This window comes from Anomaloglossus baeobatrachus, unplaced genomic scaffold (genome assembly GCF_048569485.1).
Source record: "Anomaloglossus baeobatrachus isolate aAnoBae1 unplaced genomic scaffold, aAnoBae1.hap1 Scaffold_366, whole genome shotgun sequence".
NCBI lineage: Eukaryota > Metazoa > Chordata > Amphibia > Anura > Aromobatidae > Anomaloglossus > Anomaloglossus baeobatrachus.
Genome location: NW_027443010.1, coordinates 21,575 through 47,539, shown reverse-complemented (window position 1 = coordinate 47,539; position 25,965 = coordinate 21,575). Strand labels below are relative to the sequence as shown.

The 25,965-nt window shown below is 46.8% G+C and overlaps 15 non-coding genes and 2 pseudogenes across 15 annotated transcripts; all 17 read right to left on the bottom strand.

Annotated features, from left to right (window-relative positions):
- Positions 1-174: 174 nt before the first annotated feature.
- LOC142273891 (U2 spliceosomal RNA) lies at positions 175-316 on the bottom strand (annotated as a pseudogene).
- A 1,387-nt stretch (positions 317-1,703) lies between these two features.
- Positions 1,704-1,894, bottom strand: LOC142273903 (U2 spliceosomal RNA). The gene has a single exon (XR_012738295.1). It is a non-coding gene; the product is annotated as a U2 spliceosomal RNA (small nuclear RNA).
- Positions 1,895-3,281: 1,387 nt separating this feature from the next.
- Positions 3,282-3,472, bottom strand: LOC142273902 (U2 spliceosomal RNA). Its single transcript, XR_012738294.1, has one exon. It is a non-coding gene; the product is annotated as a U2 spliceosomal RNA (small nuclear RNA).
- Positions 3,473-4,859: 1,387 nt separating this feature from the next.
- Positions 4,860-5,050, bottom strand: LOC142273900 (U2 spliceosomal RNA). Its single transcript, XR_012738292.1, has one exon. It is a non-coding gene; the product is annotated as a U2 spliceosomal RNA (small nuclear RNA).
- A 1,387-nt stretch (positions 5,051-6,437) lies between these two features.
- On the bottom strand, positions 6,438-6,628 carry LOC142273899 (U2 spliceosomal RNA). The gene has a single exon (XR_012738291.1). It is a non-coding gene; the product is annotated as a U2 spliceosomal RNA (small nuclear RNA).
- Positions 6,629-8,015: 1,387 nt separating this feature from the next.
- On the bottom strand, positions 8,016-8,206 carry LOC142273898 (U2 spliceosomal RNA). The gene has a single exon (XR_012738290.1). It is a non-coding gene; the product is annotated as a U2 spliceosomal RNA (small nuclear RNA).
- Positions 8,207-9,596: 1,390 nt separating this feature from the next.
- On the bottom strand, positions 9,597-9,787 carry LOC142273896 (U2 spliceosomal RNA). Its single transcript, XR_012738289.1, has one exon. It is a non-coding gene; the product is annotated as a U2 spliceosomal RNA (small nuclear RNA).
- Positions 9,788-11,174: 1,387 nt separating this feature from the next.
- Positions 11,175-11,365, bottom strand: LOC142273895 (U2 spliceosomal RNA). Its single transcript, XR_012738288.1, has one exon. It is a non-coding gene; the product is annotated as a U2 spliceosomal RNA (small nuclear RNA).
- A 1,387-nt stretch (positions 11,366-12,752) lies between these two features.
- Positions 12,753-12,943, bottom strand: LOC142273894 (U2 spliceosomal RNA). The gene has a single exon (XR_012738287.1). It is a non-coding gene; the product is annotated as a U2 spliceosomal RNA (small nuclear RNA).
- A 1,387-nt stretch (positions 12,944-14,330) lies between these two features.
- LOC142273885 (U2 spliceosomal RNA) lies at positions 14,331-14,521 on the bottom strand. Its single transcript, XR_012738286.1, has one exon. It is a non-coding gene; the product is annotated as a U2 spliceosomal RNA (small nuclear RNA).
- Positions 14,522-15,908: 1,387 nt separating this feature from the next.
- On the bottom strand, positions 15,909-16,099 carry LOC142273873 (U2 spliceosomal RNA). The gene has a single exon (XR_012738285.1). It is a non-coding gene; the product is annotated as a U2 spliceosomal RNA (small nuclear RNA).
- A 1,387-nt stretch (positions 16,100-17,486) lies between these two features.
- LOC142273861 (U2 spliceosomal RNA) lies at positions 17,487-17,677 on the bottom strand. Its single transcript, XR_012738284.1, has one exon. It is a non-coding gene; the product is annotated as a U2 spliceosomal RNA (small nuclear RNA).
- A 1,387-nt stretch (positions 17,678-19,064) lies between these two features.
- Positions 19,065-19,255, bottom strand: LOC142273849 (U2 spliceosomal RNA). Its single transcript, XR_012738283.1, has one exon. It is a non-coding gene; the product is annotated as a U2 spliceosomal RNA (small nuclear RNA).
- Positions 19,256-20,645: 1,390 nt separating this feature from the next.
- On the bottom strand, positions 20,646-20,836 carry LOC142273836 (U2 spliceosomal RNA). Its single transcript, XR_012738277.1, has one exon. It is a non-coding gene; the product is annotated as a U2 spliceosomal RNA (small nuclear RNA).
- A 1,390-nt stretch (positions 20,837-22,226) lies between these two features.
- On the bottom strand, positions 22,227-22,422 carry LOC142273835 (U2 spliceosomal RNA). Its single transcript, XR_012738276.1, has one exon. It is a non-coding gene; the product is annotated as a U2 spliceosomal RNA (small nuclear RNA).
- A 697-nt stretch (positions 22,423-23,119) lies between these two features.
- LOC142273883 (U2 spliceosomal RNA) lies at positions 23,120-23,262 on the bottom strand (annotated as a pseudogene).
- Positions 23,263-24,652: 1,390 nt separating this feature from the next.
- LOC142273824 (U2 spliceosomal RNA) lies at positions 24,653-24,843 on the bottom strand. Its single transcript, XR_012738266.1, has one exon. It is a non-coding gene; the product is annotated as a U2 spliceosomal RNA (small nuclear RNA).
- Between the last annotated feature and the right edge of the window lie 1,122 nt (positions 24,844-25,965).

Here is a 25,965-nt window from a genome sequence, read left to right as displayed (position 1 = left end):
GAAAGTATGAAAGGGCAAGGTACGGTGTGCTACAGAGCCCAAGGCTCGCCGGGGTCCCAAGCCAGCAAGCTCAGACTCACTCCAGGGTCGTCAATCCTGGGGCACATTGCACCATAGCCCCCACACTTACTCAGTCTAATAGCCTCGATCCTGGTAGGGCCATGGTTTCCTCTAGATGGATATACTATCCTCCCAAAGTACTAACAAGCGCAACCTTCCAGTGTGCATTGCATCATTGTACTAAGGTGGCCGGAGCCTTAAACCACCTTTTCGAACGATACTACACTTGATCTTAGCCAAAAGGCCGAGAAGCGATAACCAGAATTGGTTTGGGCCTCGAGTGGCACCCTGGCCTATGCCGGACACATCTTAGGGAGAGAGAGCGAGAGGGAGACAAACCCACGCCTACACAAGACATTTTGTCACCCAAGCCAACCCTTGAAAAGGCTGCTTTGCAGAGCCAAAACAAGAAGAATGGTGCGTTTTGCAGCCGCCGCCCACTGCAATGAATCTGAATAACTCCTCCTTTAGGGCGCAAGCAACTCCCCTCCCCCTTGCAGTCTTTCCAATTCACGATACAAAAAGACGGACAGGACAGGTTGCCTGACTTTCCGTCACTGCCACCCTTTGCCATCCTTACCCGTAGAAAGCCCTTTCATCATCCCCAAACCCTAATCTTTTCCCTTTCCTTCCCAGCCCCCAAACCCTGCCCTCTGTACCTTTCTCACCACCCGCTTCCCTTCTCCTGTCATCCCCCTACCACCCGGGAAAAAAAGAGATTGCCCCCTCCTTCCACTAGCCCACCCTCCCACCCAAAGAACAACTTCTTCTGCGCAGCTTGTTTTCTAGGCAGCAGCGCTATTGTGATGTCATCGGGGGGCATTGTGACAAGCCGCCAGTGTTCCGTCTCTTCATGTTGTGCACAGTTCAAACGGAAAATACATCAACAGGCAGACTACAGAAAAGCTTACTATCAAAGGTTAGAGGGGGGCTTTCTCAGAGGGCTTTTTACAGTTTTTCTATTCCCAATTAGCCGTTTAAGTGTACTTATTGAAAGTAGTAATTCTTTCATAGGCCGCCCTTTCTTAGTATTTGACGTTCCTTATATTGCGGTATGAGGCTTCGCAGTAGGTTGCAAACATTCATCACCCATGACTGTCCCCAATTGAGCTCAGAAGCTCAATGTCTATCATGACCTCTCTTTTAGAATGTCCAAGAGCAAGCAAACTATTCCTCCAGGAGAGGGCGCCAACAGACTACTAAAGAGATCATCATTACTCAAAGAAAACCCCAAAAACCAATGCATGATAGGAATAAACAGGTAACTTTCTTTGGAGTGGAAGCGGAGAGATCGCACCAGATGCCAATTCTAGATGTTATCACACCTGTGGTCACTGCAGCAGCAGGTGAATCCACTTTGTCCAAAAGGGATCTATTCCATTCAATTGCAAATGATCTAGATAAGACAGAGAACTGCAGCACGGGGACATAGCCGAGTTGGTCAGGTTGAGTGGTGATGAGTTTGCTATTTGGATGAATAAAGAAAGTCAAAAGTGTGAAAGATAAAAAACAAAAGGAGGAAGTGTGAAAAGTGAATGGGCCAAATTGAGGTGCATATGAAGACGTATGCTTTCTTCCAATTCATTAAATCGGGCTAATATGAATCAGGTGAATTGAGTTCTGCTTTTGGAAACTGGGTTAAGAAGGGGTGCACCGTTCCTGGAGGTACTGCAATACCAGGTCAATGCGTGGAGTGGACAGAGCAAGCTCTTTTTCCATCTCCCTGTTCTAAAAATCCATTTAATATATGGTCCCCAGATAGGGGACGTATCAGATATTAAACTGATAAGAACAGATACTACACTTGATCTTAGCCAAAAGGCCGAGAAGCGATAACCAGAATTGGTTTGGGCCTCGAGTGGCACCCTGGCCTATGCCGGACACATCTTAGGGAGAGAGAGCGAGAGGGAGACAAACCCACGCCTACACAAGACATTTTGTCACCCAAGCCAACCCTTGAAAAGGCTGCTTTGCAGAGCCAAAACAAGAAGAATGGTGCGTTTTGCAGCCGCCGCCCACTGCAATGAATCTGAATAACTCCTCCTTTAGGGCGCAAGCAACTCCCCTCCCCCTTGCAGTCTTTCCAATTCACGATACAAAAAGACGGACAGGACAGGTTGCCTGACTTTCCGTCACTGCCACCCTTTGCCATCCTTACCCGTAGAAAGCCCTTTCATCATCCCCAAACCCTAATCTTTTCCCTTTCCTTCCCAGCCCCCAAACCCTGCCCTCTGTACCTTTCTCACCACCCGCTTCCCTTCTCCTGTCATCCCCCTACCACCCGGGAAAAAAAGAGATTGCCCCCTCCTTCCACTAGCCCACCCTCCCACCCAAAGAACAACTTCTTCTGCGCAGCTTGTTTTCTAGGCAGCAGCGCTATTGTGATGTCATCGGGGGGCATTGTGACAAGCCGCCAGTGTTCCGTCTCTTCATGTTGTGCACAGTTCAAACGGAAAATACATCAACAGGCAGACTACAGAAAAGCTTACTATCAAAGGTTAGAGGGGGGCTTTCTCAGAGGGCTTTTTACAGTTTTTCTATTCCCAATTAGCCGTTTAAGTGTACTTATTGAAAGTAGTAATTCTTTCATAGGCCGCCCTTTCTTAGTATTTGACGTTCCTTATATTGCGGTATGAGGCTTCGCAGTAGGTTGCAAACATTCATCACCCATGACTGTCCCCAATTGAGCTCAGAAGCTCAATGTCTATCATGACCTCTCTTTTAGAATGTCCAAGAGCAAGCAAACTATTCCTCCAGGAGAGGGCGCCAACAGACTACTAAAGAGATCATCATTACTCAAAGAAAACCCCAAAAACCAATGCATGATAGGAATAAACAGGTAACTTTCTTTGGAGTGGAAGCGGAGAGATCGCACCAGATGCCAATTCTAGATGTTATCACACCTGTGGTCACTGCAGCAGCAGGTGAATCCACTTTGTCCAAAAGGGATCTATTCCATTCAATTGCAAATGATCTAGATAAGACAGAGAACTGCAGCACGGGGACATAGCCGAGTTGGTCAGGTTGAGTGGTGATGAGTTTGCTATTTGGATGAATAAAGAAAGTCAAAAGTGTGAAAGATAAAAAACAAAAGGAGGAAGTGTGAAAAGTGAATGGGCCAAATTGAGGTGCATATGAAGACGTATGCTTTCTTCCAATTCATTAAATCGGGCTAATATGAATCAGGTGAATTGAGTTCTGCTTTTGGAAACTGGGTTAAGAAGGGGTGCACCGTTCCTGGAGGTACTGCAATACCAGGTCAATGCGTGGAGTGGACAGAGCAAGCTCTTTTTCCATCTCCCTGTTCTAAAAATCCATTTAATATATGGTCCCCAGATAGGGGACGTATCAGATATTAAACTGATAAGAACAGATACTACACTTGATCTTAGCCAAAAGGCCGAGAAGCGATAACCAGAATTGGTTTGGGCCTCGAGTGGCACCCTGGCCTATGCCGGACACATCTTAGGGAGAGAGAGCGAGAGGGAGACAAACCCACGCCTACACAAGACATTTTGTCACCCAAGCCAACCCTTGAAAAGGCTGCTTTGCAGAGCCAAAACAAGAAGAATGGTGCGTTTTGCAGCCGCCGCCCACTGCAATGAATCTGAATAACTCCTCCTTTAGGGCGCAAGCAACTCCCCTCCCCCTTGCAGTCTTTCCAATTCACGATACAAAAAGACGGACAGGACAGGTTGCCTGACTTTCCGTCACTGCCACCCTTTGCCATCCTTACCCGTAGAAAGCCCTTTCATCATCCCCAAACCCTAATCTTTTCCCTTTCCTTCCCAGCCCCCAAACCCTGCCCTCTGTACCTTTCTCACCACCCGCTTCCCTTCTCCTGTCATCCCCCTACCACCCGGGAAAAAAAGAGATTGCCCCCTCCTTCCACTAGCCCACCCTCCCACCCAAAGAACAACTTCTTCTGCGCAGCTTGTTTTCTAGGCAGCAGCGCTATTGTGATGTCATCGGGGGGCATTGTGACAAGCCGCCAGTGTTCCGTCTCTTCATGTTGTGCACAGTTCAAACGGAAAATACATCAACAGGCAGACTACAGAAAAGCTTACTATCAAAGGTTAGAGGGGGGCTTTCTCAGAGGGCTTTTTACAGTTTTTCTATTCCCAATTAGCCGTTTAAGTGTACTTATTGAAAGTAGTAATTCTTTCATAGGCCGCCCTTTCTTAGTATTTGACGTTCCTTATATTGCGGTATGAGGCTTCGCAGTAGGTTGCAAACATTCATCACCCATGACTGTCCCCAATTGAGCTCAGAAGCTCAATGTCTATCATGACCTCTCTTTTAGAATGTCCAAGAGCAAGCAAACTATTCCTCCAGGAGAGGGCGCCAACAGACTACTAAAGAGATCATCATTACTCAAAGAAAACCCCAAAAACCAATGCATGATAGGAATAAACAGGTAACTTTCTTTGGAGTGGAAGCGGAGAGATCGCACCAGATGCCAATTCTAGATGTTATCACACCTGTGGTCACTGCAGCAGCAGGTGAATCCACTTTGTCCAAAAGGGATCTATTCCATTCAATTGCAAATGATCTAGATAAGACAGAGAACTGCAGCACGGGGACATAGCCGAGTTGGTCAGGTTGAGTGGTGATGAGTTTGCTATTTGGATGAATAAAGAAAGTCAAAAGTGTGAAAGATAAAAAACAAAAGGAGGAAGTGTGAAAAGTGAATGGGCCAAATTGAGGTGCATATGAAGACGTATGCTTTCTTCCAATTCATTAAATCGGGCTAATATGAATCAGGTGAATTGAGTTCTGCTTTTGGAAACTGGGTTAAGAAGGGGTGCACCGTTCCTGGAGGTACTGCAATACCAGGTCAATGCGTGGAGTGGACAGAGCAAGCTCTTTTTCCATCTCCCTGTTCTAAAAATCCATTTAATATATGGTCCCCAGATAGGGGACGTATCAGATATTAAACTGATAAGAACAGATACTACACTTGATCTTAGCCAAAAGGCCGAGAAGCGATAACCAGAATTGGTTTGGGCCTCGAGTGGCACCCTGGCCTATGCCGGACACATCTTAGGGAGAGAGAGCGAGAGGGAGACAAACCCACGCCTACACAAGACATTTTGTCACCCAAGCCAACCCTTGAAAAGGCTGCTTTGCAGAGCCAAAACAAGAAGAATGGTGCGTTTTGCAGCCGCCGCCCACTGCAATGAATCTGAATAACTCCTCCTTTAGGGCGCAAGCAACTCCCCTCCCCCTTGCAGTCTTTCCAATTCACGATACAAAAAGACGGACAGGACAGGTTGCCTGACTTTCCGTCACTGCCACCCTTTGCCATCCTTACCCGTAGAAAGCCCTTTCATCATCCCCAAACCCTAATCTTTTCCCTTTCCTTCCCAGCCCCCAAACCCTGCCCTCTGTACCTTTCTCACCACCCGCTTCCCTTCTCCTGTCATCCCCCTACCACCCGGGAAAAAAAGAGATTGCCCCCTCCTTCCACTAGCCCACCCTCCCACCCAAAGAACAACTTCTTCTGCGCAGCTTGTTTTCTAGGCAGCAGCGCTATTGTGATGTCATCGGGGGGCATTGTGACAAGCCGCCAGTGTTCCGTCTCTTCATGTTGTGCACAGTTCAAACGGAAAATACATCAACAGGCAGACTACAGAAAAGCTTACTATCAAAGGTTAGAGGGGGGCTTTCTCAGAGGGCTTTTTACAGTTTTTCTATTCCCAATTAGCCGTTTAAGTGTACTTATTGAAAGTAGTAATTCTTTCATAGGCCGCCCTTTCTTAGTATTTGACGTTCCTTATATTGCGGTATGAGGCTTCGCAGTAGGTTGCAAACATTCATCACCCATGACTGTCCCCAATTGAGCTCAGAAGCTCAATGTCTATCATGACCTCTCTTTTAGAATGTCCAAGAGCAAGCAAACTATTCCTCCAGGAGAGGGCGCCAACAGACTACTAAAGAGATCATCATTACTCAAAGAAAACCCCAAAAACCAATGCATGATAGGAATAAACAGGTAACTTTCTTTGGAGTGGAAGCGGAGAGATCGCACCAGATGCCAATTCTAGATGTTATCACACCTGTGGTCACTGCAGCAGCAGGTGAATCCACTTTGTCCAAAAGGGATCTATTCCATTCAATTGCAAATGATCTAGATAAGACAGAGAACTGCAGCACGGGGACATAGCCGAGTTGGTCAGGTTGAGTGGTGATGAGTTTGCTATTTGGATGAATAAAGAAAGTCAAAAGTGTGAAAGATAAAAAACAAAAGGAGGAAGTGTGAAAAGTGAATGGGCCAAATTGAGGTGCATATGAAGACGTATGCTTTCTTCCAATTCATTAAATCGGGCTAATATGAATCAGGTGAATTGAGTTCTGCTTTTGGAAACTGGGTTAAGAAGGGGTGCACCGTTCCTGGAGGTACTGCAATACCAGGTCAATGCGTGGAGTGGACAGAGCAAGCTCTTTTTCCATCTCCCTGTTCTAAAAATCCATTTAATATATGGTCCCCAGATAGGGGACGTATCAGATATTAAACTGATAAGAACAGATACTACACTTGATCTTAGCCAAAAGGCCGAGAAGCGATAACCAGAATTGGTTTGGGCCTCGAGTGGCACCCTGGCCTATGCCGGACACATCTTAGGGAGAGAGAGCGAGAGGGAGACAAACCCACGCCTACACAAGACATTTTGTCACCCAAGCCAACCCTTGAAAAGGCTGCTTTGCAGAGCCAAAACAAGAAGAATGGTGCGTTTTGCAGCCGCCGCCCACTGCAATGAATCTGAATAACTCCTCCTTTAGGGCGCAAGCAACTCCCCTCCCCCTTGCAGTCTTTCCAATTCACGATACAAAAAGACGGACAGGACAGGTTGCCTGACTTTCCGTCACTGCCACCCTTTGCCATCCTTACCCGTAGAAAGCCCTTTCATCATCCCCAAACCCTAATCTTTTCCCTTTCCTTCCCAGCCCCCAAACCCTGCCCTCTGTACCTTTCTCACCACCCGCTTCCCTTCTCCTGTCATCCCCCTACCACCCGGGAAAAAAAGAGATTGCCCCCTCCTTCCACTAGCCCACCCTCCCACCCAAAGAACAACTTCTTCTGCGCAGCTTGTTTTCTAGGCAGCAGCGCTATTGTGATGTCATCGGGGGGCATTGTGACAAGCCGCCAGTGTTCCGTCTCTTCATGTTGTGCACAGTTCAAACGGAAAATACATCAACAGGCAGACTACAGAAAAGCTTACTATCAAAGGTTAGAGGGGGGCTTTCTCAGAGGGCTTTTTACAGTTTTTCTATTCCCAATTAGCCGTTTAAGTGTACTTATTGAAAGTAGTAATTCTTTCATAGGCCGCCCTTTCTTAGTATTTGACGTTCCTTATATTGCGGTATGAGGCTTCGCAGTAGGTTGCAAACATTCATCACCCATGACTGTCCCCAATTGAGCTCAGAAGCTCAATGTCTATCATGACCTCTCTTTTAGAATGTCCAAGAGCAAGCAAACTATTCCTCCAGGAGAGGGCGCCAACAGACTACTAAAGAGATCATCATTACTCAAAGAAAACCCCAAAAACCAATGCATGATAGGAATAAACAGGTAACTTTCTTTGGAGTGGAAGCGGAGAGATCGCACCAGATGCCAATTCTAGATGTTATCACACCTGTGGTCACTGCAGCAGCAGGTGAATCCACTTTGTCCAAAAGGGATCTATTCCATTCAATTGCAAATGATCTAGATAAGACAGAGAACTGCAGCACGGGGACATAGCCGAGTTGGTCAGGTTGAGTGGTGATGAGTTTGCTATTTGGATGAATAAAGAAAGTCAAAAGTGTGAAAGATAAAAAACAAAAGGAGGAAGTGTGAAAAGTGAATGGGCCAAATTGAGGTGCATATGAAGACGTATGCTTTCTTCCAATTCATTAAATCGGGCTAATATGAATCAGGTGAATTGAGTTCTGCTTTTGGAAACTGGGTTAAGAAGGGGTGCACCGTTCCTGGAGGTACTGCAATACCAGGTCAATGCGTGGAGTGGACAGAGCAAGCTCTTTTTCCATCTCCCTGTTCTAAAAATCCATTTAATATATGGTCCCCAGATAGGGGACGTATCAGATATTAAACTGATAAGAACAGATACTACACTTGATCTTAGCCAAAAGGCCGAGAAGCGATAACCAGAATTGGTTTGGGCCTCGAGTGGCACCCTGGCCTATGCCGGACACATCTTAGGGAGAGAGAGCGAGAGGGAGACAAACCCACGCCTACACAAGACATTTTGTCACCCAAGCCAACCCTTGAAAAGGCTGCTTTGCAGAGCCAAAACAAGAAGAATGGTGCGTTTTGCAGCCGCCGCCGCCCACTGCAATGAATCTGAATAACTCCTCCTTTAGGGCGCAAGCAACTCCCCTCCCCCTTGCAGTCTTTCCAATTCACGATACAAAAAGACGGACAGGACAGGTTGCCTGACTTTCCGTCACTGCCACCCTTTGCCATCCTTACCCGTAGAAAGCCCTTTCATCATCCCCAAACCCTAATCTTTTCCCTTTCCTTCCCAGCCCCCAAACCCTGCCCTCTGTACCTTTCTCACCACCCGCTTCCCTTCTCCTGTCATCCCCCTACCACCCGGGAAAAAAAGAGATTGCCCCCTCCTTCCACTAGCCCACCCTCCCACCCAAAGAACAACTTCTTCTGCGCAGCTTGTTTTCTAGGCAGCAGCGCTATTGTGATGTCATCGGGGGGCATTGTGACAAGCCGCCAGTGTTCCGTCTCTTCATGTTGTGCACAGTTCAAACGGAAAATACATCAACAGGCAGACTACAGAAAAGCTTACTATCAAAGGTTAGAGGGGGGCTTTCTCAGAGGGCTTTTTACAGTTTTTCTATTCCCAATTAGCCGTTTAAGTGTACTTATTGAAAGTAGTAATTCTTTCATAGGCCGCCCTTTCTTAGTATTTGACGTTCCTTATATTGCGGTATGAGGCTTCGCAGTAGGTTGCAAACATTCATCACCCATGACTGTCCCCAATTGAGCTCAGAAGCTCAATGTCTATCATGACCTCTCTTTTAGAATGTCCAAGAGCAAGCAAACTATTCCTCCAGGAGAGGGCGCCAACAGACTACTAAAGAGATCATCATTACTCAAAGAAAACCCCAAAAACCAATGCATGATAGGAATAAACAGGTAACTTTCTTTGGAGTGGAAGCGGAGAGATCGCACCAGATGCCAATTCTAGATGTTATCACACCTGTGGTCACTGCAGCAGCAGGTGAATCCACTTTGTCCAAAAGGGATCTATTCCATTCAATTGCAAATGATCTAGATAAGACAGAGAACTGCAGCACGGGGACATAGCCGAGTTGGTCAGGTTGAGTGGTGATGAGTTTGCTATTTGGATGAATAAAGAAAGTCAAAAGTGTGAAAGATAAAAAACAAAAGGAGGAAGTGTGAAAAGTGAATGGGCCAAATTGAGGTGCATATGAAGACGTATGCTTTCTTCCAATTCATTAAATCGGGCTAATATGAATCAGGTGAATTGAGTTCTGCTTTTGGAAACTGGGTTAAGAAGGGGTGCACCGTTCCTGGAGGTACTGCAATACCAGGTCAATGCGTGGAGTGGACAGAGCAAGCTCTTTTTCCATCTCCCTGTTCTAAAAATCCATTTAATATATGGTCCCCAGATAGGGGACGTATCAGATATTAAACTGATAAGAACAGATACTACACTTGATCTTAGCCAAAAGGCCGAGAAGCGATAACCAGAATTGGTTTGGGCCTCGAGTGGCACCCTGGCCTATGCCGGACACATCTTAGGGAGAGAGAGCGAGAGGGAGACAAACCCACGCCTACACAAGACATTTTGTCACCCAAGCCAACCCTTGAAAAGGCTGCTTTGCAGAGCCAAAACAAGAAGAATGGTGCGTTTTGCAGCCGCCGCCCACTGCAATGAATCTGAATAACTCCTCCTTTAGGGCGCAAGCAACTCCCCTCCCCCTTGCAGTCTTTCCAATTCACGATACAAAAAGACGGACAGGACAGGTTGCCTGACTTTCCGTCACTGCCACCCTTTGCCATCCTTACCCGTAGAAAGCCCTTTCATCATCCCCAAACCCTAATCTTTTCCCTTTCCTTCCCAGCCCCCAAACCCTGCCCTCTGTACCTTTCTCACCACCCGCTTCCCTTCTCCTGTCATCCCCCTACCACCCGGGAAAAAAAGAGATTGCCCCCTCCTTCCACTAGCCCACCCTCCCACCCAAAGAACAACTTCTTCTGCGCAGCTTGTTTTCTAGGCAGCAGCGCTATTGTGATGTCATCGGGGGGCATTGTGACAAGCCGCCAGTGTTCCGTCTCTTCATGTTGTGCACAGTTCAAACGGAAAATACATCAACAGGCAGACTACAGAAAAGCTTACTATCAAAGGTTAGAGGGGGGCTTTCTCAGAGGGCTTTTTACAGTTTTTCTATTCCCAATTAGCCGTTTAAGTGTACTTATTGAAAGTAGTAATTCTTTCATAGGCCGCCCTTTCTTAGTATTTGACGTTCCTTATATTGCGGTATGAGGCTTCGCAGTAGGTTGCAAACATTCATCACCCATGACTGTCCCCAATTGAGCTCAGAAGCTCAATGTCTATCATGACCTCTCTTTTAGAATGTCCAAGAGCAAGCAAACTATTCCTCCAGGAGAGGGCGCCAACAGACTACTAAAGAGATCATCATTACTCAAAGAAAACCCCAAAAACCAATGCATGATAGGAATAAACAGGTAACTTTCTTTGGAGTGGAAGCGGAGAGATCGCACCAGATGCCAATTCTAGATGTTATCACACCTGTGGTCACTGCAGCAGCAGGTGAATCCACTTTGTCCAAAAGGGATCTATTCCATTCAATTGCAAATGATCTAGATAAGACAGAGAACTGCAGCACGGGGACATAGCCGAGTTGGTCAGGTTGAGTGGTGATGAGTTTGCTATTTGGATGAATAAAGAAAGTCAAAAGTGTGAAAGATAAAAAACAAAAGGAGGAAGTGTGAAAAGTGAATGGGCCAAATTGAGGTGCATATGAAGACGTATGCTTTCTTCCAATTCATTAAATCGGGCTAATATGAATCAGGTGAATTGAGTTCTGCTTTTGGAAACTGGGTTAAGAAGGGGTGCACCGTTCCTGGAGGTACTGCAATACCAGGTCAATGCGTGGAGTGGACAGAGCAAGCTCTTTTTCCATCTCCCTGTTCTAAAAATCCATTTAATATATGGTCCCCAGATAGGGGACGTATCAGATATTAAACTGATAAGAACAGATACTACACTTGATCTTAGCCAAAAGGCCGAGAAGCGATAACCAGAATTGGTTTGGGCCTCGAGTGGCACCCTGGCCTATGCCGGACACATCTTAGGGAGAGAGAGCGAGAGGGAGACAAACCCACGCCTACACAAGACATTTTGTCACCCAAGCCAACCCTTGAAAAGGCTGCTTTGCAGAGCCAAAACAAGAAGAATGGTGCGTTTTGCAGCCGCCGCCCACTGCAATGAATCTGAATAACTCCTCCTTTAGGGCGCAAGCAACTCCCCTCCCCCTTGCAGTCTTTCCAATTCACGATACAAAAAGACGGACAGGACAGGTTGCCTGACTTTCCGTCACTGCCACCCTTTGCCATCCTTACCCGTAGAAAGCCCTTTCATCATCCCCAAACCCTAATCTTTTCCCTTTCCTTCCCAGCCCCCAAACCCTGCCCTCTGTACCTTTCTCACCACCCGCTTCCCTTCTCCTGTCATCCCCCTACCACCCGGGAAAAAAAGAGATTGCCCCCTCCTTCCACTAGCCCACCCTCCCACCCAAAGAACAACTTCTTCTGCGCAGCTTGTTTTCTAGGCAGCAGCGCTATTGTGATGTCATCGGGGGGCATTGTGACAAGCCGCCAGTGTTCCGTCTCTTCATGTTGTGCACAGTTCAAACGGAAAATACATCAACAGGCAGACTACAGAAAAGCTTACTATCAAAGGTTAGAGGGGGGCTTTCTCAGAGGGCTTTTTACAGTTTTTCTATTCCCAATTAGCCGTTTAAGTGTACTTATTGAAAGTAGTAATTCTTTCATAGGCCGCCCTTTCTTAGTATTTGACGTTCCTTATATTGCGGTATGAGGCTTCGCAGTAGGTTGCAAACATTCATCACCCATGACTGTCCCCAATTGAGCTCAGAAGCTCAATGTCTATCATGACCTCTCTTTTAGAATGTCCAAGAGCAAGCAAACTATTCCTCCAGGAGAGGGCGCCAACAGACTACTAAAGAGATCATCATTACTCAAAGAAAACCCCAAAAACCAATGCATGATAGGAATAAACAGGTAACTTTCTTTGGAGTGGAAGCGGAGAGATCGCACCAGATGCCAATTCTAGATGTTATCACACCTGTGGTCACTGCAGCAGCAGGTGAATCCACTTTGTCCAAAAGGGATCTATTCCATTCAATTGCAAATGATCTAGATAAGACAGAGAACTGCAGCACGGGGACATAGCCGAGTTGGTCAGGTTGAGTGGTGATGAGTTTGCTATTTGGATGAATAAAGAAAGTCAAAAGTGTGAAAGATAAAAAACAAAAGGAGGAAGTGTGAAAAGTGAATGGGCCAAATTGAGGTGCATATGAAGACGTATGCTTTCTTCCAATTCATTAAATCGGGCTAATATGAATCAGGTGAATTGAGTTCTGCTTTTGGAAACTGGGTTAAGAAGGGGTGCACCGTTCCTGGAGGTACTGCAATACCAGGTCAATGCGTGGAGTGGACAGAGCAAGCTCTTTTTCCATCTCCCTGTTCTAAAAATCCATTTAATATATGGTCCCCAGATAGGGGACGTATCAGATATTAAACTGATAAGAACAGATACTACACTTGATCTTAGCCAAAAGGCCGAGAAGCGATAACCAGAATTGGTTTGGGCCTCGAGTGGCACCCTGGCCTATGCCGGACACATCTTAGGGAGAGAGAGCGAGAGGGAGACAAACCCACGCCTACACAAGACATTTTGTCACCCAAGCCAACCCTTGAAAAGGCTGCTTTGCAGAGCCAAAACAAGAAGAATGGTGCGTTTTGCAGCCGCCGCCCACTGCAATGAATCTGAATAACTCCTCCTTTAGGGCGCAAGCAACTCCCCTCCCCCTTGCAGTCTTTCCAATTCACGATACAAAAAGACGGACAGGACAGGTTGCCTGACTTTCCGTCACTGCCACCCTTTGCCATCCTTACCCGTAGAAAGCCCTTTCATCATCCCCAAACCCTAATCTTTTCCCTTTCCTTCCCAGCCCCCAAACCCTGCCCTCTGTACCTTTCTCACCACCCGCTTCCCTTCTCCTGTCATCCCCCTACCACCCGGGAAAAAAAGAGATTGCCCCCTCCTTCCACTAGCCCACCCTCCCACCCAAAGAACAACTTCTTCTGCGCAGCTTGTTTTCTAGGCAGCAGCGCTATTGTGATGTCATCGGGGGGCATTGTGACAAGCCGCCAGTGTTCCGTCTCTTCATGTTGTGCACAGTTCAAACGGAAAATACATCAACAGGCAGACTACAGAAAAGCTTACTATCAAAGGTTAGAGGGGGGCTTTCTCAGAGGGCTTTTTACAGTTTTTCTATTCCCAATTAGCCGTTTAAGTGTACTTATTGAAAGTAGTAATTCTTTCATAGGCCGCCCTTTCTTAGTATTTGACGTTCCTTATATTGCGGTATGAGGCTTCGCAGTAGGTTGCAAACATTCATCACCCATGACTGTCCCCAATTGAGCTCAGAAGCTCAATGTCTATCATGACCTCTCTTTTAGAATGTCCAAGAGCAAGCAAACTATTCCTCCAGGAGAGGGCGCCAACAGACTACTAAAGAGATCATCATTACTCAAAGAAAACCCCAAAAACCAATGCATGATAGGAATAAACAGGTAACTTTCTTTGGAGTGGAAGCGGAGAGATCGCACCAGATGCCAATTCTAGATGTTATCACACCTGTGGTCACTGCAGCAGCAGGTGAATCCACTTTGTCCAAAAGGGATCTATTCCATTCAATTGCAAATGATCTAGATAAGACAGAGAACTGCAGCACGGGGACATAGCCGAGTTGGTCAGGTTGAGTGGTGATGAGTTTGCTATTTGGATGAATAAAGAAAGTCAAAAGTGTGAAAGATAAAAAACAAAAGGAGGAAGTGTGAAAAGTGAATGGGCCAAATTGAGGTGCATATGAAGACGTATGCTTTCTTCCAATTCATTAAATCGGGCTAATATGAATCAGGTGAATTGAGTTCTGCTTTTGGAAACTGGGTTAAGAAGGGGTGCACCGTTCCTGGAGGTACTGCAATACCAGGTCAATGCGTGGAGTGGACAGAGCAAGCTCTTTTTCCATCTCCCTGTTCTAAAAATCCATTTAATATATGGTCCCCAGATAGGGGACGTATCAGATATTAAACTGATAAGAACAGATACTACACTTGATCTTAGCCAAAAGGCCGAGAAGCGATAACCAGAATTGGTTTGGGCCTCGAGTGGCACCCTGGCCTATGCCGGACACATCTTAGGGAGAGAGAGCGAGAGGGAGACAAACCCACGCCTACACAAGACATTTTGTCACCCAAGCCAACCCTTGAAAAGGCTGCTTTGCAGAGCCAAAACAAGAAGAATGGTGCGTTTTGCAGCCGCCGCCCACTGCAATGAATCTGAATAACTCCTCCTTTAGGGCGCAAGCAACTCCCCTCCCCCTTGCAGTCTTTCCAATTCACGATACAAAAAGACGGACAGGACAGGTTGCCTGACTTTCCGTCACTGCCACCCTTTGCCATCCTTACCCGTAGAAAGCCCTTTCATCATCCCCAAACCCTAATCTTTTCCCTTTCCTTCCCAGCCCCCAAACCCTGCCCTCTGTACCTTTCTCACCACCCGCTTCCCTTCTCCTGTCATCCCCCTACCACCCGGGAAAAAAAGAGATTGCCCCCTCCTTCCACTAGCCCACCCTCCCACCCAAAGAACAACTTCTTCTGCGCAGCTTGTTTTCTAGGCAGCAGCGCTATTGTGATGTCATCGGGGGGCATTGTGACAAGCCGCCAGTGTTCCGTCTCTTCATGTTGTGCACAGTTCAAACGGAAAATACATCAACAGGCAGACTACAGAAAAGCTTACTATCAAAGGTTAGAGGGGGGCTTTCTCAGAGGGCTTTTTACAGTTTTTCTATTCCCAATTAGCCGTTTAAGTGTACTTATTGAAAGTAGTAATTCTTTCATAGGCCGCCCTTTCTTAGTATTTGACGTTCCTTATATTGCGGTATGAGGCTTCGCAGTAGGTTGCAAACATTCATCACCCATGACTGTCCCCAATTGAGCTCAGAAGCTCAATGTCTATCATGACCTCTCTTTTAGAATGTCCAAGAGCAAGCAAACTATTCCTCCAGGAGAGGGCGCCAACAGACTACTAAAGAGATCATCATTACTCAAAGAAAACCCCAAAAACCAATGCATGATAGGAATAAACAGGTAACTTTCTTTGGAGTGGAAGCGGAGAGATCGCACCAGATGCCAATTCTAGATGTTATCACACCTGTGGTCACTGCAGCAGCAGGTGAATCCACTTTGTCCAAAAGGGATCTATTCCATTCAATTGCAAATGATCTAGATAAGACAGAGAACTGCAGCACGGGGACATAGCCGAGTTGGTCAGGTTGAGTGGTGATGAGTTTGCTATTTGGATGAATAAAGAAAGTCAAAAGTGTGAAAGATAAAAAACAAAAGGAGGAAGTGTGAAAAGTGAATGGGCCAAATTGAGGTGCATATGAAGACGTATGCTTTCTTCCAATTCATTAAATCGGGCTAATATGAATCAGGTGAATTGAGTTCTGCTTTTGGAAACTGGGTTAAGAAGGGGTGCACCGTTCCTGGAGGTACTGCAATACCAGGTCAATGCGTGGAGTGGACAGAGCAAGCTCTTTTTCCATCTCCCTGTTCTAAAAATCCATTTAATATATGGTCCCCAGATAGGGGACGTATCAGATATTAAACTGATAAGAACAGATACTACACTTGATCTTAGCCAAAAGGCCGAGAAGCGATAACCAGAATTGGTTTGGGCCTCGAGTGGCACCCTGGCCTATGCCGGACACATCTTAGGGAGAGAGAGCGAGAGGGAGACAAACCCACGCCTACACAAGACATTTTGTCACCCAAGCCAACCCTTGAAAAGGCTGCTTTGCAGAGCCAAAACAAGAAGAATGGTGCGTTTTGCAGCCGCCGCCCACTGCAATGAATCTGAATAACTCCTCCTTTAGGGCGCAAGCAACTCCCCTCCCCCTTGCAGTCTTTCCAATTCACGATACAAAAAGACGGACAGGACAGGTTGCCTGACTTTCCGTCACTGCCACCCTTTGCCATCCTTACCCGTAGAAAGCCCTTTCATCATCCCCAAACCCTAATCTTTTCCCTTTCCTTCCCAGCCCCCAAACCCTGCCCTCTGTACCTTTCTCACCACCCGCTTCCCTTCTCCTGTCATCCCCCTACCACCCGGGAAAAAAAGAGATTGCCCCCTCCTTCCACTAGCCCACCCTCCCACCCAAAGAACAACTTCTTCTGCGCAGCTTGTTTTCTAGGCAGCAGCGCTATTGTGATGTCATCGGGGGGCATTGTGACAAGCCGCCAGTGTTCCGTCTCTTCATGTTGTGCACAGTTCAAACGGAAAATACATCAACAGGCAGACTACAGAAAAGCTTACTATCAAAGGTTAGAGGGGGGCTTTCTCAGAGGGCTTTTTACAGTTTTTCTATTCCCAATTAGCCGTTTAAGTGTACTTATTGAAAGTAGTAATTCTTTCATAGGCCGCCCTTTCTTAGTATTTGACGTTCCTTATATTGCGGTATGAGGCTTCGCAGTAGGTTGCAAACATTCATCACCCATGACTGTCCCCAATTGAGCTCAGAAGCTCAATGTCTATCATGACCTCTCTTTTAGAATGTCCAAGAGCAAGCAAACTATTCCTCCAGGAGAGGGCGCCAACAGACTACTAAAGAGATCATCATTACTCAAAGAAAACCCCAAAAACCAATGCATGATAGGAATAAACAGGTAACTTTCTTTGGAGTGGAAGCGGAGAGATCGCACCAGATGCCAATTCTAGATGTTATCACACCTGTGGTCACTGCAGCAGCAGGTGAATCCACTTTGTCCAAAAGGGATCTATTCCATTCAATTGCAAATGATCTAGATAAGACAGAGAACTGCAGCACGGGGACATAGCCGAGTTGGTCAGGTTGAGTGGTGATGAGTTTGCTATTTGGATGAATAAAGAAAGTCAAAAGTGTGAAAGATAAAAAACAAAAGGAGGAAGTGTGAAAAGTGAATGGGCCAAATTGAGGTGCATATGAAGACGTATGCTTTCTTCCAATTCATTAAATCGGGCTAATATGAATCAGGTGAATTGAGTTCTGCTTTTGGAAACTGGGTTAAGAAGGGGTGCACCGTTCCTGGAGGTACTGCAATACCAGGTCAATGCGTGGAGTGGACAGAGCAAGCTCTTTTTCCATCTCCCTGTTCTAAAAATCCATTTAATATATGGTCCCCAGATAGGGGACGTATCAGATATTAAACTGATAAGAACAGATACTACACTTGATCTTAGCCAAAAGGCCGAGAAGCGATAACCAGAATTGGTTTGGGCCTCGAGTGGCACCCTGGCCTATGCCGGACACATCTTAGGGAGAGAGAGCGAGAGGGAGACAAACCCACGCCTACACAAGACATTTTGTCACCCAAGCCAACCCTTGAAAAGGCTGCTTTGCAGAGCCAAAACAAGAAGAATGGTGCGTTTTGCAGCCGCCGCCCACTGCAATGAATCTGAATAACTCCTCCTTTAGGGCGCAAGCAACTCCCCTCCCCCTTGCAGTCTTTCCAATTCACGATACAAAAAGACGGACAGGACAGGTTGCCTGACTTTCCGTCACTGCCACCCTTTGCCATCCTTACCCGTAGAAAGCCCTTTCATCATCCCCAAACCCTAATCTTTTCCCTTTCCTTCCCAGCCCCCAAACCCTGCCCTCTGTACCTTTCTCACCACCCGCTTCCCTTCTCCTGTCATCCCCCTACCACCCGGGAAAAAAAGAGATTGCCCCCTCCTTCCACTAGCCCACCCTCCCACCCAAAGAACAACTTCTTCTGCGCAGCTTGTTTTCTAGGCAGCAGCGCTATTGTGATGTCATCGGGGGGCATTGTGACAAGCCGCCAGTGTTCCGTCTCTTCATGTTGTGCACAGTTCAAACGGAAAATACATCAACAGGCAGACTACAGAAAAGCTTACTATCAAAGGTTAGAGGGGGGCTTTCTCAGAGGGCTTTTTACAGTTTTTCTATTCCCAATTAGCCGTTTAAGTGTACTTATTGAAAGTAGTAATTCTTTCATAGGCCGCCCTTTCTTAGTATTTGACGTTCCTTATATTGCGGTATGAGGCTTCGCAGTAGGTTGCAAACATTCATCACCCATGACTGTCCCCAATTGAGCTCAGAAGCTCAATGTCTATCATGACCTCTCTTTTAGAATGTCCAAGAGCAAGCAAACTATTCCTCCAGGAGAGGGCGCCAACAGACTACTAAAGAGATCATCATTACTCAAAGAAAACCCCAAAAACCAATGCATGATAGGAATAAACAGGTAACTTTCTTTGGAGTGGAAGCGGAGAGATCGCACCAGATGCCAATTCTAGATGTTATCACACCTGTGGTCACTGCAGCAGCAGGTGAATCCACTTTGTCCAAAAGGGATCTATTCCATTCAATTGCAAATGATCTAGATAAGACAGAGAACTGCAGCACGGGGACATAGCCGAGTTGGTCAGGTTGAGTGGTGATGAGTTTGCTATTTGGATGAATAAAGAAAGTCAAAAGTGTGAAAGATAAAAAACAAAAGGAGGAAGTGTGAAAAGTGAATGGGCCAAATTGAGGTGCATATGAAGACGTATGCTTTCTTCCAATTCATTAAATCGGGCTAATATGAATCAGGTGAATTGAGTTCTGCTTTTGGAAACTGGGTTAAGAAGGGGTGCACCGTTCCTGGAGGTACTGCAATACCAGGTCAATGCGTGGAGTGGACAGAGCAAGCTCTTTTTCCATCTCCCTGTTCTAAAAATCCATTTAATATATGGTCCCCAGATAGGGGACGTATCAGATATTAAACTGATAAGAACAGATACTACACTTGATCTTAGCCAAAAGGCCGAGAAGCGATAACCAGAATTGGTTTGGGCCTCGAGTGGCACCCTGGCCTATGCCGGACACATCTTAGGGAGAGAGAGCGAGAGGGAGACAAACCCACGCCTACACAAGACATTTTGTCACCCAAGCCAACCCTTGAAAAGGCTGCTTTGCAGAGCCAAAACAAGAAGAATGGTGCGTTTTGCAGCCGCCGCCCCCCACTGCAATGAATCTGAATAACTCCTCCTTTAGGGCGCAAGCAACTCCCCTCCCCCTTGCAGTCTTTCCAATTCACGATACAAAAAGACGGACAGGACAGGTTGCCTGACTTTCCGTCACTGCCACCCTTTGCCATCCTTACCCGTAGAAAGCCCTTTCATCATCCCCAAACCCTAATCTTTTCCCTTTCCTTCCCAGCCCCCAAACCCTGCCCTCTGTACCTTTCTCACCACCCGCTTCCCTTCTCCTGTCATCCCCCTACCACCCGGGAAAAAAAGAGATTGCCCCCTCCTTCCACTAGCCCACCCTCCCACCCAAAGAACAACTTCTTCTGCGCAGCTTGTTTTCTAGGCAGCAGCGCTATTGTGATGTCATCGGGGGGCATTGTGACAAGCCGCCAGTGTTCCGTCTCTTCATGTTGTGCACAGTTCAAACGGAAAATACATCAACAGGCAGACTACAGAAAAGCTTACTATCAAAGGTTAGAGGGGGGCTTTCTCAGAGGGCTTTTTACAGTTTTTCTATTCCCAATTAGCCGTTTAAGTGTACTTATTGAAAGTAGTAATTCTTTCATAGGCCGCCCTTTCTTAGTATTTGACGTTCCTTATATTGCGGTATGAGGCTTCGCAGTAGGTTGCAAACATTCATCACCCATGACTGTCCCCAATTGAGCTCAGAAGCTCAATGTCTATCATGACCTCTCTTTTAGAATGTCCAAGAGCAAGCAAACTATTCCTCCAGGAGAGGGCGCCAACAGACTACTAAAGAGATCATCATTACTCAAAGAAAACCCCAAAAACCAATGCATGATAGGAATAAACAGGTAACTTTCTTTGGAGTGGAAGCGGAGAGATCGCACCAGATGCCAATTCTAGATGTTATCACACCTGTGGTCACTGCAGCAGCAGGTGAATCCACTTTGTCCAAAAGGGATCTATTCCATTCAATTGCAAATGATCTAGATAAGACAGAGAACTGCAGCACGGGGACATAGCCGAGTTGGTCAGGTTGAGTGGTGATGAGTTTGCTATTTGGATGAATAAAGAAAGTCAAAAGTGTGAAAGATAAAAAACAAAAGGAGGAAGTGTGAAAAGTGAATGGGCCAAATTGAGGTGCATATGAAGACGTATGCTTTCTTCCAATTCATTAAATCGGGCTAATATGAATCAGGTGAATTGAGTTCTGCTTTTGGAAACTGGGTTAAGAAGGGGTGCACCGTTCCTGGAGGTACTGCAATACCAGGTCAATGCGTGGAGTGGACAGAGCAAGCTCTTTTTCCATCTCCCTGTTCTAAAAATCCATTTAATATATGGTCCCCAGATAGGGGACGTATCAGATATTAAACTGATAAGAACAGATACTACACTTGATCTTAGCCAAAAGGCCGAGAAGCGATAACCAGAATTGGTTTGGGCCTCGAGTGGCACCCTGGCCTATGCCGGACACATCTTAGGGAGAGAGAGCGAGAGGGAGACAAACCCACGCCTACACAAGACATTTTGTCACCCAAGCCAACCCTTGAAAAGGCTGCTTTGCAGAGCCAAAACAAGAAGAATGGTGCGTTTTGCAGCCGCCGCCCCCCACTGCAATGAATCTGAATAACTCCTCCTTTAGGGCGCAAGCAACTCCCCTCCCCCTTGCAGTCTTTCCAATTCACGATACAAAAAGACGGACAGGACAGGTTGCCTGACTTTCCGTCACTGCCACCCTTTGCCATCCTTACCCGTAGAAAGCCCTTTCATCATCCCCAAACCCTAATCTTTTCCCTTTCCTTCCCAGCCCCCAAACCCTGCCCTCTGTACCTTTCTCACCACCCGCTTCCCTTCTCCTGTCATCCCCCTACCACCCGGGAAAAAAAGAGATTGCCCCCTCCTTCCACTAGCCCACCCTCCCACCCAAAGAACAACTTCTTCTGCGCAGCTTGTTTTCTAGGCAGCAGCGCTATTGTGATGTCATCGGGGGGCATTGTGACAAGCCGCCAGTGTTCCGTCTCTTCATGTTGTGCACAGTTCAAACGGAAAATACATCAACAGGCAGACTACAGAAAAGCTTACTATCAAAGGTTAGAGGGGGGCTTTCTCAGAGGGCTTTTTACAGTTTTTCTATTCCCAATTAGCCGTTTAAGTGTACTTATTGAAAGTAGTAATTCTTTCATAGGCCGCCCTTTCTTAGTATTTGACGTTCCTTATATTGCGGTATGAGGCTTCGCAGTAGGTTGCAAACATTCATCACCCATGACTGTCCCCAATTGAGCTCAGAAGCTCAATGTCTATCATGACCTCTCTTTTAGAATGTCCAAGAGCAAGCAAACTATTCCTCCAGGAGAGGGCGCCAACAGACTACTAAAGAGATCATCATTACTCAAAGAAAACCCCAAAAACCAATGCATGATAGGAATAAACAGGTAACTTTCTTTGGAGTGGAAGCGGAGAGATCGCACCAGATGCCAATTCTAGATGTTATCACACCTGTGGTCACTGCAGCAGCAGGTGAATCCACTTTGTCCAAAAGGGATCTATTCCATTCAATTGCAAATGATCTAGATAAGACAGAGAACTGCAGCACGGGGACATAGCCGAGTTGGTCAGGTTGAGTGGTGATGAGTTTGCTATTTGGATGAATAAAGAAAGTCAAAAGTGTGAAAGATAAAAAACAAAAGGAGGAAGTGTGAAAAGTGAATGGGCCAAATTGAGGTGCATATGAAGACGTATGCTTTCTTCCAATTCATTAAATCGGGCTAATATGAATCAGGTGAATTGAGTTCTGCTTTTGGAAACTGGGTTAAGAAGGGGTGCACCGTTCCTGGAGGTACTGCAATACCAGGTCAATGCGTGGAGTGGACAGAGCAAGCTCTTTTTCCATCTCCCTGTTCTAAAAATCCATTTAATATATGGTCCCCAGATAGGGGACGTATCAGATATTAAACTGATAAGAACAGATTTTGATTTAATGAAGCTTTCCAAAGCACCGCAAAAAATGCATGACCGAAGTCACACCAAAAACAGTGCAAAGGCTAGGATTCGTGTGGACCCCTCCGTGAGGAGAGGGTCCCCAAAAATCAACCCCGTCCCTCCGAGCCAGAAGGCCACAGCAAGGGTCAGGGATCTTCGGTGCTCCCCCAAGCCGAAGCCTGGTTGAGCCTTGTCGTTGCTCCCAGCGTCCACCCAGGCATCTTACCCAAGTGGAGTAGAGAGCTACTAGTTGTTGGTTTCGCAGCCGAAACTGCCCGGACCGTCAACCGGTGTTGGTTTCTCAGCCCAAGGCTAACCGGACCTCCAACCGGGTGTTGGTTTCTCAGCCGAAGCTGACCCGGACCTCCAACCGGGTGTTGGTTTCTCAGCCGAAGCTGACCCGGACCTCCAACCGGGTGTTGGTTTCTCAGCCGAAGCTGACCCGGACCTCCAACCGGGTGTTGGTTTCTCAGCCCAAAGCTGAACGGACCTCCGACCATGATTATAAAAATTTCCCTTCCTAGCCAGAAGGCCGGGATAGAGCAATATGCTCAGAAAGTATGAAAGGGCAAGGTACGGTGTGCTACAGAGCCCAAGGCTTGCCGGGGTCCAAAGCCAGCAAGCTCAGACTCACTCCAGGGTCGTCAATCCTGGGGCACATTGCACCATAGCCCCCACACTTACTCAGTCTAATAGCCTCGATCCTAGTAGGGCCATGGTTTCCTCTAGATGGATATACTATCCTCCCAAAGTACTAACAAGCGCAACCTTCCAGTGTGCATTGCATCATTGTACTAAGGTGGCCGGAGCCTTAAACCACCTTTTAGAACAGATACTACACTTGATCTTAGCCAAAAGGCCGAGAAGCGATAACCAGAATTGGTTTGGGCCTCGAGTGGCACCCTGGCCTATGCCGGACACATCTTAGGGAGAGAGAGCGAGAGGGAGACAAACCCACGCCTACACAAGACATTTTGTCACCCAAGCCAACCCTTGAAAAGGCTGCTTTGCAGAGCCAAAACAAGAAGAATGGTGCGTTTTGCAGCCGCCGCCCCCCACTGCAATGAATCTGAATAACTCCTCCTTTAGGGCGCAAGCAACTCCCCTCCCCCTTGCAGTCTTTCCAATTCACGATACAAAAAGACGGACAGGACAGGTTGCCTGACTTTCCGTCACTGCCACCCTTTGCCATCCTTACCCGTAGAAAGCCCTTTCATCATCCCCAAACCCTAATCTTTTCCCTTTCCTTCCCAGCCCCCAAACCCTGCCCTCTGTACCTTTCTCACCACCCGCTTCCCTTCTCCTGTCATCCCCCTACCACCCGGGAAAAAAAGAGATTGCCCCCTCCTTCCACTAGCCCACCCTCCCACCCAAAGAACAACTTCTTCTGCGCAGCTTGTTTTCTAGGCAGCAGCGCTATTGTGATGTCATCGGGGGGCATTGTGACAAGCCGCCAGTGTTCCGTCTCTTCATGTTGTGCACAGTTCAAACGGAAAATACATCAACAGGCAGACTACAGAAAAGCTTACTATCAAAGGTTAGAGGGGGGCTTTCTCAGAGGGCTTTTTACAGTTTTTCTATTCCCAATTAGCCGTTTAAGTGTACTTATTGAAAGTAGTAATTCTTTCATAGGCCGCCCTTTCTTAGTATTTGACGTTCCTTATATTGCGGTATGAGGCTTCGCAGTAGGTTGCAAACATTCATCACCCATGACTGTCCCCAATTGAGCTCAGAAGCTCAATGTCTATCATGACCTCTCTTTTAGAATGTCCAAGAGCAAGCAAACTATTCCTCCAGGAGAGGGCGCCAACAGACTACTAAAGAGATCATCATTACTCAAAGAAAACCCCAAAAACCAATGCATGATAGGAATAAACAGGTAACTTTCTTTGGAGTGGAAGCGGAGAGATCGCACCAGATGCCAATTCTAGATGTTATCACACCTGTGGTCACTGCAGCAGCAGGTGAATCCACTTTGTCCAAAAGGGATCTATTCCATTCAATTGCAAATGATCTAGATAAGACAGAGAACTGCAGCACGGGGACATAGCCGAGTTGGTCAGGTTGAGTGGTGATGAGTTTGCTATTTGGATGAATAAAGAAAGTCAAAAGTGTGAAAGATAAAAAACAAAAGGAGGAAGTGTGAAAAGTGAATGGGCCAAATTGAGGTGCATATGAAGACGTATGCTTTCTTCCAATTCATTAAATCGGGCTAATATGAATCAGGTGAATTGAGTTCTGCTTTTGGAAACTGGGTTAAGAAGGGGTGCACCGTTCCTGGAGGTACTGCAATACCAGGTCAATGCGTGGAGTGGACAGAGCAAGCTCTTTTTCCATCTCCCTGTTCTAAAAATCCATTTAATATATGGTCCCCAGATAGGGGACGTATCAGATATTAAACTGATAAGAACAGATACTACACTTGATCTTAGCCAAAAGGCCGAGAAGCGATAACCAGAATTGGTTTGGGCCTCGAGTGGCACCCTGGCCTATGCCGGACACATCTTAGGGAGAGAGAGCGAGAGGGAGACAAACCCACGCCTACACAAGACATTTTGTCACCCAAGCCAACCCTTGAAAAGGCTGCTTTGCAGAGCCAAAACAAGAAGAATGGTGCGTTTTGCAGCCGCCGCCCCCCACTGCAATGAATCTGAATAACTCCTCCTTTAGGGCGCAAGCAACTCCCCTCCCCCTTGCAGTCTTTCCAATTCACGATACAAAAAGACGGACAGGACAGGTTGCCTGACTTTCCGTCACTGCCACCCTTTGCCATCCTTACCCGTAGAAAGCCCTTTCATCATCCCCAAACCCTAATCTTTTCCCTTTCCTTCCCAGCCCCCAAACCCTGCCCTCTGTACCTTTCTCACCACCCGCTTCCCTTCTCCTGTCATCCCCCTACCACCCGGGAAAAAAAGAGATTGCCCCCTCCTTCCACTAGCCCACCCTCCCACCCAAAGAACAACTTCTTCTGCGCAGCTTGTTTTCTAGGCAGCAGCGCTATTGTGATGTCATCGGGGGGCATTGTGACAAGCCGCCAGTGTTCCGTCTCTTCATGTTGTGCACAGTTCAAACGGAAAATACATCAACAGGCAGACTACAGAAAAGCTTACTATCAAAGGTTAGAGGGGGGCTTTCTCAGAGGGCTTTTTACAGTTTTTCTATTCCCAATTAGCCGTTTAAGTGTACTTATTGAAAGTAGTAATTCTTTCATAGGCCGCCCTTTCTTAGTATTTGACGTTCCTTATATTGCGGTATGAGGCTTCGCAGTAGGTTGCAAACATTCATCACCCATGACTGTCCCCAATTGAGCTCAGAAGCTCAATGTCTATCATGACCTCTCTTTTAGAATGTCCAAGAGCAAGCAAACTATTCCTCCAGGAGAGGGCGCCAACAGACTACTAAAGAGATCATCATTACTCAAAGAAAACCCCAAAAACCAATGCATGATAGGAATAAACAGGTAACTTTCTTTGGAGTGGAAGCGGAGAGATCGCACCAGATGCCAATTCTAGATGTTATCACACCTGTGGTCACTGCAGCAGCAGGTGAATCCACTTTGTCCAAAAGGGATCTA